General features: G+C 35.4%; 1 protein-coding gene and 1 long non-coding RNA gene across 5 annotated transcripts in view; one reads left to right on the top strand and one right to left on the bottom strand.

The window, feature by feature from the left end:
* The window catches only part of COG5 (component of oligomeric golgi complex 5), a 341375-nt gene that overhangs the window by 191333 nt on the left and 136353 nt on the right, over nt 1-13689 (top strand). The gene's annotated exons all lie outside the window — the stretch shown is intronic.
* LOC147583328 (uncharacterized) overlaps nt 6591-13689 on the bottom strand; it is a 53360-nt gene continuing 46261 nt past the window's right edge. The window contains exon 4 of the long non-coding RNA XR_015248094.1: nt 6591-6659. This is a non-coding gene — a long non-coding RNA (uncharacterized LOC147583328). The remainder of the gene's footprint in view (nt 6660-13689) is intronic.

Below are 13689 nucleotides of genomic sequence, written 5' to 3'. Positions count from 1 at the left end.
ATGTATTTTTATATCATGAGTTTAAAATAAAACTGGACCAATTAGGTATAACAATCTTAGGAGTATAATTTAAATGTAGAGGCTTTTTGAAAGCTATTCCTTGATAAGATAACTAATTCTGCTGCTGCTTAATTTATTAAGACAAACTTATTTTCAGTCTATTGTATAATTTGAAAGGCATATTCATACCTATCAATTTTGGTATCTTTTAACACCAGTGAAGAGTTCTAGTGTCACTATATAATCATCAACACTGTATATAACATTCTGATAAAGTGAGTGTAGCAAATTATTGACAGATTATTCAGAATCCACACAGTGGAAAACAGGTTGTAGATTCTCATCTGCAGAATGAAGCCAGTTTATTTGTATGTAGATAGGATACTTTCATTTTCTAAGCCAGGAATTTTTATCATCGAACAAAGTCTTGTAATCATGTGTGTAGGATGTATTAGGCTAAATTTGGAATGTGTTCAGAGCTTTGAGCAGCTATAGTACTAATGAGAATTTTAACTGTGAAAAAGAATGTGTTTTATTCTTTTAGAAATATCAAATGATTTGGTGATAAGATTAAAGATTCAAAAATTTTAGGACATTCAAACATGAAATATTTTAATGTTTTGAGAAAAATGCTTACTTAACTCATCTGTCTGTGACATCTTAATTTGATTAAAAAAGTAAGTAGCAATAAGCCAGAGTCTAAGTCAGATATCATCAGTAAATACTCTCATCCATAAAGGGGAGAAGGTTTTTGCTTTTACTATTTTGGGGACCAAATTTTCTGAAGAGTCCTCTCACTACAATAGAAATAAATTCTAGGTAAATTGGAGAGGTATACCATGCAATGCACTTTTGGGCCTGCAAAAGATAAGAGAATCTCTGAGGGGCAAAGATGCATATACAGATATACTTATGCATATACAGAAGCAGATAAAATAATTGAAACTTAATGGGGATTTGTGAGCTATAAGTCATTGGAAAAGCCAGAGTTGACCTCAGGTCAGATGCCCATGTCAGTGATGGGATCAGTCCAGTAGGCTCTGGGGCTCTAAAATGAACCTATCAGAGTTGCATTAATCTAAGACCTGTGTGGGTGACTAACATGGTTCTCTGTTGGTAACAGTATCTCACTCCCACAAGAAACAAATGCACATCCTCTGTAGAGAGGAGCATTTTTCGTTTTAGCCATCAGAATTGAGCACATAGTAACGTGAGCCAAGTAAGAGCTCATAATAAAAAAGGCACCAACCGTATAAATAAACAAGAATCTATGATTGAAAGATAGTCAGTCAGTAGGAAAAAATGAAGGCAATGAAAAACAGATCTTAGACTCCTATCAGACTTCTGAAGGACACTATGCACTTCATAAGTTAGAATTATCTGAAAAAGAATTAAAATACCTGTTTATGATATATTTAAAGAATACAGAGTGGAATAAAAAATGAGAAACAAAAGACTCTTAAAAAATGACCAGTTCTTTAAAAAGAACCAAACAGAACATTTAGGAATTTAAAATAAAATCATTGAAATAAAAATGCAGATAGATTAAACAGATACTGCATAAAGTCAAAGAATAAATTGGAGGCTGACAGAATTGATGAATTTATCCAGAATGCAGCATAAATTAAAAATATGGGAAATGTGAGAGGTTAAAAATTATGGAGGATTAAATGAGGTTTTAATATAAGGTTGTAATTGGAAAAGGAAAGCTGGCAAACTAAAAAAGAAAAACCATATGATTATCTCAGTACATGAAGGAAAAGCATTTGACAGAATCCAACATCTGTTCCTGATAAGAACTCTTAGCAAACTAGGAATAGAAAAGAGCTTTCTCAACCTGAAAAAAGACATTTAGGAACAAGGAACAGGTAAAATCGTACTTAATCATGAGGACTGAATGCTTCTCTCCTAAAATCAGGGAGAAGGCAAGGTTTTCTTTCTGTTCTCACTGCTTCTATTTAATGTTGTCCTAGCTAGTGGAATAGAAGAAGAAATAAAAGATTTCCAGTTTGGAAAGGAAAAAGTAAAATGGTCTCTGTTTACAGATGACATAATCATCTATGTAGAAAATTTGATGGGATCTTTAAATAATAAAAAGCTACCAGAACTAGTAAGTCACTTAGTACAAGATTACAGAATACAGATCAATACAAAAAAGTCAATTGTATTTCTATATATTGGCAATGTATAATTGAGAACTGAAAATAATTCCATATGTAGTTGCATCAAAGAATATGAAATACTTCGGAATAAATCTGTTAAAAGATGAATATCATCTGTATACTGAAAACTGTAAAAATTGCTGAAATTGAAGAAAACCTAATTAAATGAAGAGAGATACCTGATTTATGGGTTGGTAGATTCACTGTTGTTAAGACGTCCATTCTTGCCAAATAGATCTATAATCCCAACAGATGTTTTGGAGAAATTGACAGGCTGAATCTAAAATTCAAATAATAGTACAAAGGCCATGGGATACCCAACACAGCTTTGAAAACGAAAAGCCGAATTGAAAGGCTTAGCATTATCTGATTTCAGGACTTAGAAAACTACCTTATTCAAGCAAGTGTGGTGGTGTTGTAAAGTCAGAGACCCTAGATCACTGATGCAGAATAGAAAGTCCAAAAATACACTCACGTGTATATGCAGAACTGATTTTCAAAACAAGTTTCAGAGACAATTCAGTGGTGACACAGTAGTCTTTTTAACAAATAACACTGGAACATTTGGGTGCCCAAATGTAAGACTTAAAATTCTAAAACTGATTGGAGGAAGAAAATAAAACTTTGTGACCTTGGGATTGGCAAAGATTTCTTCAATGCAACACCACAAGCTTGATCCATAAAAGAAAAAAAAAAAAAACCGCAACCCTGATATTTTATTTCATTTTTATTTTTGTTTATTTTTTATTTTTTCCAACCCTGGTATTTGAGACTTAATCAAGATGAAGAATTCCTGCTCTGCAAATGACTTCATTAAGAGAATACAAGACAAAGTATAGACTGGGAGAAAATATTTGCAAATCATATATCGAATAAAGGATTTATGTCTAAAAAGAACTCTCAGAACTCACAAAGCAACTTGTCAGTTTTTAGACTGGGACAAAAGGTTCAAACAGACACTTGGTAGATAGATGTCAAATAAGCACATACCTAAAATTTTAAAGGCTGGCAGTGCCAAGTGTTGGTGCTGGTGAGGTTATAGATTGACTGGAATTCTTATATGCTGCTGATGGGAAACGTAAACTTGTACAACCACTTTGGAAGGCAGTTTGGCAGATTCTTGAAAAGTTAAACATACACTTGGTACGTGACTCCTCACTGTACCCCCATGTATTAATCCTAGAGACATGAAAGAGTATATCCACGAAAGACTTGCATACCAATGTTTGCTAGCAGCTTTGTATTTAATAGCTGATAACCTTGAATAACCCAAGTATCCATAACATGTTAATGGATAAACCATGGTAAAGCCACATAACGGAATATAATCAGCAACAAAAAGAAATGAACTACTGATGCATGTGAAAACATGAATTAATCTCAAATTTATGTTGAATGGACGACCCCAAAGAGAAAAGGATATATTCTACAATTCTGTGTAAAGGCAGTCTTTGCTTTACATGGGATTATATTTACTAAAATGCATGCAGGTTCGACCTATGTCCTTGCTTTGTATGTGCATGAGTTTTTGTTAACACTGTACCATGCAAAACAAGGACTTCTTGGAATATAAAATTCTGGAAAATACAACTATTCTATTGTGATGGAAACTCATCGGTGGTTATATAAGGAAGAGGTACGGTGGAGAAAGTTGGGGAGCCACAAAAGGGAGAAATTATAAGGGGGCAAAAGTTACTAATAGACTGTTAACTAAGAAGATATGCAAGTGGATAATAATGATGTACATAAAACCTCAAGATAAGTCATAAGGAAAATGCAAATCCAAACTACAGTGAGATTCCACTGCACAACCAGTGGAATCAAAATGACTATCATTAACAAGTGTTGGTGAAGATGTGGAGAAACTGTAACACTCATGTATTGCTGGTGGAAATGTCAAATAGTGTTGTGCCTTTGGAAAGCATTTTGTCCATTCCTCAGTATACACTCACCATATGATTCAACAGTTCCATTCCTAGATACTTACCAAGAGAAATGAAAACCTGTGTCCACAAAGAGGGTCTATACACAAATGTTTCTGGCAGCCTTATTCACAGTAACCAAATACTGGAAAAAATCTAAATGTCCATCACCTGGTCAATGGATGAACAAAATGTAGTATATTTATACAATGCAGAACTATCCCACAATAAGAGGAAACAAAATATTTATATATCAAACTACGTGGATAAGCCTTCAAAACATAAGTGAAAGTGGTCAAACTCAAAATGTGGGATTTTGTTTATATGAAATTTCTGTAAAAGCAAAACTATAGATAGAAGGCAGATAAATGATAGTCACTGGGTGCTAGAGCAGGGTTTGGTGTGTGCATGATAAAGAGGGAGCTTCTGTGATGAAAGGATTATTCTAAAACTGAATTGTGTTGATGGTTCACAACTGTAAATTCACTGAAAGTCATGTATCTGATTAAGGGCTGGTATTCAGAATATATACATTGTATAGGATACAATATGTGTTTTGTATTGCACCAACTCAAAACAAGGTAACAAAATAACATCAGGGCTATTTGAAGAAATTGCTGGTTCTGGGCCTAGAGCTAAGAAAATTGAAGGTGAACATGGAATATCTTGTGCTAGAAAGTAAAGAAATGCTCCAAAACTGATCATCAAAACAAGTAAGGTCAGTAGTGGATTTTAACCTATTGAGTAAAATAAAAATTCAGAGGTCCATATATCAGGCTAGACAGACAGATGATGGACTGACAAATGAAAAGGGAAAGCTCTTCCTTATGATGGACTGCCAGTTAAGGAAGATAGAACAATGAAATTTAAAAGGTAACTGGTATTTTTTTACTTATTTTGAGAGAGAGAGAGAGAGTGAGAGAGAGAGCAAGTGGGGAAGGGGGAAAGAGAGAAAGAATCCCAAGCAGGTTCCATACCACCAGTGCAGTGGGGCTCAACCTCACAAACCAATTATGACCTGAGCCAAAGTCAGATGCTTAGCCAACTGAGCCACCCAGGTGTCCCCAAAAGATAACTGTTTTGCAGCTATTATAGTCAAATTTGATTCAGACAATAATTATCAGTGGATGCTAAATCTAGGAGAAGGGGACTTTGATAAGGAGCAATATATTTACATGATATTAAACTATCTCCCAGTAATTACTAATTCTAAAAGGAAAGGTAGTAACTATACAGTAGAAGAATCAAACAGCACTTTAACTGCATAATCAAAATTAAAACCCCCATTACCTTGCAGATATACATGATATGCTGAGAACAGATTATTCATGTTGTATTCAAGACAAAAATGCCTAACCTGAGTCTAATTATGTGGAAACAAGATAAATCCAAATTTGGGACATTCTGTAAGATAACTAGTCTTCAATGCTTAAGAATATCAGTGATATAAAAGACAAAGATTGAAGAGTAGTTCCATAGTATGAAAGACTTTATGTAAAGACATATGACAGCTAACTGTAAAATATATGATGCTGGTCTAATTCCTGTTCCAGAAAAAAAACAGTGCTATAAAAAACATTGGACAGTTCATGAAATTGGAATATGAAAGGTATATTAGATATATATGTAACAAGGTTAAAAATCCCAAGTTTGATAACTGTATTATGGTTATCTAGAAGAATGTTTTTATATCAAGAAGTCACTTAATTATTTAGTTGTACAGAGCTCTGATGTGTACAACTTACTCTCAGATGTTTGAGAGAGAGAAGGAGGAAAGGAGAGAGAGAGAGTGATGGTGGTAAAGCAAATGTGGCTCAATGTTGGTAATCAAGTGGTGAATTGGAGTGAACTGTAGAAATGGGGGCGGGGGTTATTCCTGCAACTTTTCCACTAAGTGTAAAATTTTTCTATACGTTCATAATTAAAGTTTAAGGGAAAAAAGATACCATGAAAAATTATATGTCAACTAATTTTAAAAGGCAGGTGAAATGGACACATTTCTAGAAAAACAGAACTTTTCCAAAATTGTTAAAGTAAGATTAGACACTATGCATAGTCCTTTAACCTTCAAAGAAATTGAATTGCTAGTTCAAAGTCTTTCTACCAAGAAACCAGTAGTCTCATGGTTTGTCAAGCAACTTCTACCAAAAGTTCAAGGAACAGATCGTTTTGCTGTTGTTGTTTTCTTAGAGACGAAGAAAACTCCCTCGCTCATTATGAGACTAAAATGACCTTTATACCAAAACCAGTTCAGGATTACAGGAAAGGAAAATTACAGTCCAATCATGCTGAGGCATGTAATATTAAAGAATCTTAAAATATTAGCACACCAAGCACAGCAGTAAGTAAAAAAGATACAACTATCTCAGAAGTACAGAAAGAATTAATGATGATAAAAAGTGCCAGCCAACTAAGAGAAAGGAAGTTTCTTAAATTGATAAGGGATATCTAATAAAACTGTTAACAGTCATCGTTCTCATTGATAAAATGTGAAAAGCATTACCTTTACAGTCATGGAAAAGGCCAGATGCCCACTATCCTTGCTTCTCCTCAACATTGTCCTGGAGGGGCCGACCTAACATAATAAGAGAAAAGAAAGAAAAAGAAAAGAGAAAGAAAGGAAGGAAGAAGAGAGAGAGATGGGGGAGGGGGAGAAAGAAAGAAAGAAAGAAAGAAAATAAGAGTTCAAATATACCAGAGGAATTCATTCCTATTGCTTTTCTGCACATTTAAACAAATATTAGACCTATCCGAATCATCAGAAAGTTGCATGACTATCTCTGGAGAATTGAACTAGTCTATGACTGCCTATAGTTTAAGATTGATACCTTCATTGTGGTTCCAACTTTTAGGCTATTCTTTCCCTCTCTCTCTTCTTTTGTCTTTCTCTCTGTACTATTTCCTTATAAACTGTTTCGTACTGTGTATCAAATGCTTGCCTTCGAGAGTCCTGGACATGAACACAACTCTGTATTTTGTACTGATTAGGGTCATCTGTAATACCTCCTGTCAACCACATTTAACAATGTCGGGGTGGGGGGGAAGTTCTCTCCAAACTTTTTTCCTGATTTGAGTGAATAACTCTTTATATTTATATCCTCTCTCTGATGTAATTATTACTTGTTCGTATAATAATAAATGTTAAAATACCCAAAATGTGTAAGTTCTGTGCGGCACACTAATCATTTTTGGCCAAAGTGGTAATGCTAGACCCTTTTTCTATGTTAAACAATTAGAACATTGCTGAGTATTTAAATTGTTTTCACCTTTCATGCAGATGGGTTAGAATCCTGTTAGTGCAGTTGATAGAAGCTGTAGTGAATAGATATATGTGAGTAGAAGTCAAGTAAAAATGCGAATGCTTTGAAAGTGCTTAAACACCCTTGAAGTCACTCTAGCTCTTTTCTTTTAAATTTTGCTCTCCATTTCCTGTGGAATGCTTAAATAAAATTTCTAATTCACGTTTAACCTATGAAAGGAGATACTATCTGATACTGAAATGAGCATATTTACAAAATGTAACTGAATGCTTTGCTGGGCACTGGGATAAAAAGTTCAGTAAAGTAACATAGTCCTTGCCTTTAGATGACTTCTTTCCTCACTGGTTTTGCTTTCTAGTCATAGTTGTTCTGTTCAAGGGACTTGTTTGTTATGATATTCTGTGGAAATACTAACAGAAAATATCCTTTAATAGTTTATAGTGGTACAGTATTAAAGTATCTGAAGAAGGAAAGCTTATTGTAGGAAGACCTAAAGAAGAATTCTTTTTTTTTTTTTTTTTTTTTTTTTTAATTTATGGTCAAATTGGCTAACATACAGTGTGTAAAGTGTGCTCTTGGTTTTGGGGTAGATTCTCGTGGTTCGTTGTTACATACAACACCCAGTGCTCATCCCAACAAGTACCCGTCTCAATGCCCATCACCTATTTTCCCCTCTCCCCCACCCCCACCCCCCATCCACCCTCAGTTTGTATTTAAGAGTCTCTTACGGTTTGCCTTCCTCCCTCTTTGTTTGTAACTATTTTTTCCCCTTCCCTTCCTCCCTGGTCTTCTGTTAAGTTTCTCAAGATCCACATATGAGTGAAAACATGATATCTGTCCTTCTCTGACCGACTTACTTCATTCAGCATAATACCTTCCAGTTCCTTTCACATTGCCGCAAATGGCATGATTTCATTCTTTCTCATTGCCAAGTAGTATTCCATTGTATATATAAACCACGTCTTCTTTATTCATCAATTGATGGACATTTAAGCTCTTTCTATAATTTGGCTATTGTTGAAAGCACTGCTATAAACATTGGGGTGCATGTGCCCCTATGCATCAGCACTCCTGTATCCCTTAGATAAATTCCTAGTAGTGTTATTACTGGGTTGTAGGGTAGTTCTATTTTTAAATTTTTGAGGACCATCCATACTGTTTTCCAGAGCAGCTGCACCAGTTTGCATTCCCATCAGCAGTGCAAGAGGGTTTCCATTTCTCCACATCCTCACCAGCATCCATAGTTTCCTGAGTTGTTCATTGTAGCCACTCTGACTGGTGTGAGGTGATATCTCAGTGTGGTTTTGATTTGTATTTCCCTGATGATGAGTGACCTTGAGCATCTTTTCATGTGTCTGTTAGCCATGTGGACGTCTTCTTTGGAAAAGTATCTATTCATGTCTTCTGCCCATTGCTTCACTGGATTATTTGTTTTTGGGGTGTTGAGTTTGGTTAAGTTCTTTATCGATTTTGGATACTAGCCCTTTATCCAATATGTCATTTGCAAATATCTTTGCCCATTCCATCAGTTGCCTTTTAGTTTTGTTGATTGTTTCCTTTGCAATGCAGAAGCTTTTTATCTTGATGAGGTCCCAATAGTTCATTTTTGTTTTTAATTCCCTTGCCTTTGGAGATGTGTCAAGGAAGAAATTGCTGTGGCTGAGGTCAAAGAGGTTGTTGTCAGTTTTCTCCTCTAGGGTTTTGATGGTTTCCGGTCTCACATTTAGGTCTTTCATTCATTTTGAGTTTATTTTTGTGTATGGTATAAGAAAGTGGTCTAGTTTCAAACTTCTGCATGTTGCTGTCCCAGCACCATTTGCTTATAGAGACTGTCTTTTTTCCATTGGATGCTTTTTCCTGCTTTGTCAGAGATTAGTTGGCCATACGTTTGTGGGTCCAATTCTGGGTTCTGTATTCTATTCCATTGGTTCATGTGTCTGTTTTTGTGCCAATATTATACTGTCTTGATGACTACAGCTTTGTAATGGAAGCTAAAGTCTGGGATTGTGATGCTTCCCACTTTGGTTTTCTTTTTCAATATTACTTGAGCTATTCAGGGTCTTTTGTAATTCCGTAGAAATTTTAGGATTGTTTGTTCTAACTTTGAGAAGAATGCTGGTGCAATTTTGATTGGGATTGCACTGAATGTGTAGATTGCTTTGGGTAGTATTGACATTTTGACAGTATTGATTCTTCCCATCCAAGGAAAGACATCCATAATAGGTTTGTTTTTGGTGAGCAAAATTGATATTGAGATTCCTATAGAAGAACTGAACTTTCTGTCAGAGTAATAGGCTTCACTAACCAGCAACCAATTCGTTTTTTTCCTTTTACTTCCTCACAACTCTGTACAGCAATATTAGTTTGCATTAGGGATTTTTAGGTACTAAAACTACTTAAGTACAAATGAATGACGTTAACAGTTCTCTCAAGTAACTATGCAGGACTACTTTAGTTATGCATAATGTATACTCCTGTATTCTTTTACAAAAAGAAATGCTAAATGCCTGAATGTATCAGGCACCTTGTTCAAATAGCAGTCTGATGCTGAAATGAAATGTAGTTATTTTCTTTTTAGCAATCCAATTAGTTAAGATGTGACATACAATAATTTTTAATTTTTTAAGGAAAGTCCATAGTATTTTTCATAGTGACTGGTCCATCTTACATTCCCATCAATAGTGCATGAGGGCTCCAGTTCCTCCACACCCTCATCAACAGTTATTATCTTCTTTGGTTTTTTATTTATTTTTATTTATTATTTAATTAATTTATTTTTGAGATAGAATGAGAGTGGGGGAGAGGCAGAGAGAGAGGGAGACACAGAATCCAAAGCAGGCTTCAGGCTCTGAGCTGTCAGCACACAACTCCATGCAGGGCTTGAACTCACAAACTCACGGTCATGACTTGAGCTGAAGTTGGACACTTAACCAACTGAGCCACCCAAGTGCCCCTATTTTCTTTGTTTTGATCATGGCCATCCTAACAGGTATGAGGTAATAACTCATTATGTTTGATTTGCACTTCCCATTTCCTAATGATTAGTGATATTGATCTTTTGATATGCTTGTTGACTGTATTATCTTCTTTGTAGAAATGTCTAGTCAAGTTCTTTACACATTTTGTTTTAATAGAGTTATTTGTTTTTTGTTGTTGTAGGAGTGTTTTGGTTTTTTTAAGTAAACTGTGCCTAATGTGGAGCTTCACATCTCAACCCCAAGATCTAGGGTTGCTTGCTTTACCAACTGAACCAGTTGTTTTTTAATCTCTTATTGGATAATATGGCTAGAAAGTATTTTCTCCATTCTGTATGTTGCCTTTTCTTTCTGTTGATTGTTTGCTCTGTCACACAGAAGTTTGGAAGTTTAACGTAGTTCCATCTGCGTAGTTTTGCTGCTGATGACTGTAATTTTGATGTTATGTCTACCAAATCCAATAATATGAAGCTTTCCCCCTATGTTTTCTTTTACAAGGTTTGTAACTTTAGGTCTTATATTTAGGGCTTTACTTCGTTTTGAATTTTTATATATGGTGTAAGGAAATGGTCCAGTTTCTTTCTTTTGCATATGGATATCCAGTTTTTTCAACATCATTGGTTTAAGAAACCATCCTTTCCCCATTGATCTCCCTTGTCAGAGATCATACAACTGTGTAGATGAAGATTTATTTCTGGGCTGTCTATTCTGTTCCACTTATTTCTATGTTTGTCTTTGTGCTAGTACCATATTGGTTTTGATTGCTCTAGCTTTGTAATATGTTTTGAAGTCAAGAAGTATGAGACCTCCAGTTCTCTTTCTCTTTCTAAAGATTGTTTGGGCTATTTGGGATCCCTTGAGATTCCTTATGAATTTTAAATGTTTTTTTTTCCATTTCTGCAAAAAATTTCTTTGGGATTTTGATAGTGATTGCATTGAAGCTGTAGGTTGCTTGGGTAGTATGGACATTTTAACAGTATTAAGTCTTCTAATCCAGGAACACCAGATAACTTTCTGCTTATTTGTGTCATCTTTAATTTCTTTCAGCACTGTTTCCTCTCCATGGTTAAGTTTGTCCTAAGTATTTTACTCTTTTTTTGGTGCTATTTTAAGTGGGATTATCATCATGATCTCCTCTTCAGGTTGTTTATTGTTAGTGTGTAGAAATGTACCTGGTATTTGTGTGTTGGTTCTGTATTCTGCAACTTTGATGATTTCTTTTGGCAGGTTTTGTTATTACCTTTTTAAAAAAATTACTATATATATATATATTTAATTTATATCTAAGTTAACATATAGGGTAATAATGATTTCAGGAATAGAATTTAGTGATTTATGACTTACATATAACACCCAGTGCTCATCCCAGCAAGTGGCCTCCTTGATGCTCCTTGCCCATTTAGCCCTTCCCCCCACCCAGAACCCCTCCAGCAACCCTCAGTTTGTTCTCTGTATGTAAGAGTTTCTTATGGTTTGTCTCCTTCCCTCTTTTTATATTATTTTTGCTTCCCTTGCTTTATGTTCATCTGTTTTGTATCTTAAATTCCACGTATGAGTGAGGTCCTATGGTACTTGTCTTTCTCTGACTGACTTATTTCGCTTAGTGTAATAGACGTTAGTTCTATCCATGTTGTTGCAAATGGCAAAATTTCATTTTTTTCATTGCCAAGTAATATTCCGGTGTGTGTGTGTGTGTGTGTGTGTGTGTGTGTGTGTGTGTGTGTGTGTGTGTGTGTGTGTGTGTACACACACACCACATCTTTATCCATTCATCAGTCAATGGACAGTTGGGCTCTTTCCATACTTGGGCTATTGTTAAAGCGCTGGTATAAACATTATGATGCCTGTGACCCTTCAATATTTATCTTTTAGATAAATACCTACTAGTACAGTTGCTGGGTCATAGGGTAGTTCTATTTTTAATTTTTTGAGGAATCTCCATACTGTTTTCTGTAGGGCCTGCACCAGTTTGCATTCCCACCAGCAGTGCAAAAGAGTTCCTCTTTCTCCATATCCTCGCCAATATCTGTTGTTGCCCGAGCTGTTAATTTTAGCCATTCTGACAGGTGTGAGGTGGTCTCTCATTGTAGTTTTGATTTGTATTTCCCTGATGATGGGTGATGTTGAGCATCTTTCCATGGTGTCTGTTAGCCATGTGGATGTCTTCTTTGGAAAAGTGTCTTTTCATGTCTTTTGCCCATTTCTTCAGTGGATTATTTGCTTTTTGGGTGTTTAATTTGATAAGTTCTTTATAGATTTTGGATACTAACCCTTTATCCCGTATGTCACTTGCAAGTATCTTCTCTTATTCTGTCAGTTGCCTTTTAGTTTTGTTGGTGATTCCTTTGCAGTGCAGAAGCTTTGTATCTTGATGAGGTCCCAGTAGTTGATTTTTACTTTTGTTTCCCTTGCCTCTTTGACCTGGCCCAGATTAAAGAGGTTGTTGCCTGTTTTCTCCTCTAGGATTTTGATGGCTTCCTTTCTCACATTTAGGTCTTTCATCCATTTTTAGTGTATTTTTGTGTATGGTCTAAGAAAGTGGTCCAGTTTCACTTTTCTGCATGTCACTGTCCAGTTTTCCCAGCACCATTTGCTGAAGAGACTTTTTTCTGTTAGATATTCTTTCCTGCTTTGCCAAAGATTAGTTGACCATATGTTTGTGGGTCCATTTCTGGGTTCTCTGTTCTGTCCCATTTATCTATGTGACTGTTCTTGTGCCAGTACCATACTGTCTTGATTATGGCTTTGTAATACAGCTTGACGTCCAGAATTGTGATGACTCCAGCTTTGGTTTTCTTTTTCAGGATTGCTTTGACTGTTCAGGGTCTTTTCTGGTTTCATTCACATTTTAGGAGTGTTTATTCTAGCTCTGTGAAGAATGCTGGTGTTTTTTGATAAGGATTGCATTGAATATGTAGATTGCTTTTGGCAGTATTGACGTTTTAACAATATTCTTCCAATCCATGAGCATGGAATGTTTTTCCTTCTTTTCTGTGTCTTCTTCAATGTCTTTCATAAGCTTTCTATAGTTTTCAGTGTATAGATTTTTCACTTCTTTGGTTAGGTTTATTCCTAGGTATTTTATAGTTTTGGGTGCAGCTGTAAATGGGATCAGTTCTTTGATTTCTCTTTCTGCTGCTTCATTACTGGTGTAAAGAAATGTAACCAATTGATTTTATATCCTGCAACTTTGCTGAATTCATGTATCAGTTCTAGTAGTTTTTTGGTGGCATTTTTTTTTGGGTTTTCCACATAGAGTATCATGTCATCTGTGAAGAGTGAGAGTTTGACTTCCATGCCAATTTGCATGTGTTTTATTTCTTTGTGTTGTCTGGTTGCTGAGGCTAGGACTTCCAACACTGTGTTAAAT

Source organism: Puma concolor, chromosome A2, assembly GCF_028749965.1.
Source record: "Puma concolor isolate L17-30 chromosome A2, mPumCon1.1.hap2, whole genome shotgun sequence".
Taxonomy (NCBI): domain Eukaryota; kingdom Metazoa; phylum Chordata; class Mammalia; order Carnivora; family Felidae; genus Puma; species Puma concolor.
The sequence above is the reverse complement of the archived record's forward strand: the minus strand, read 5'-3'. Positions and strand labels throughout refer to the sequence as shown.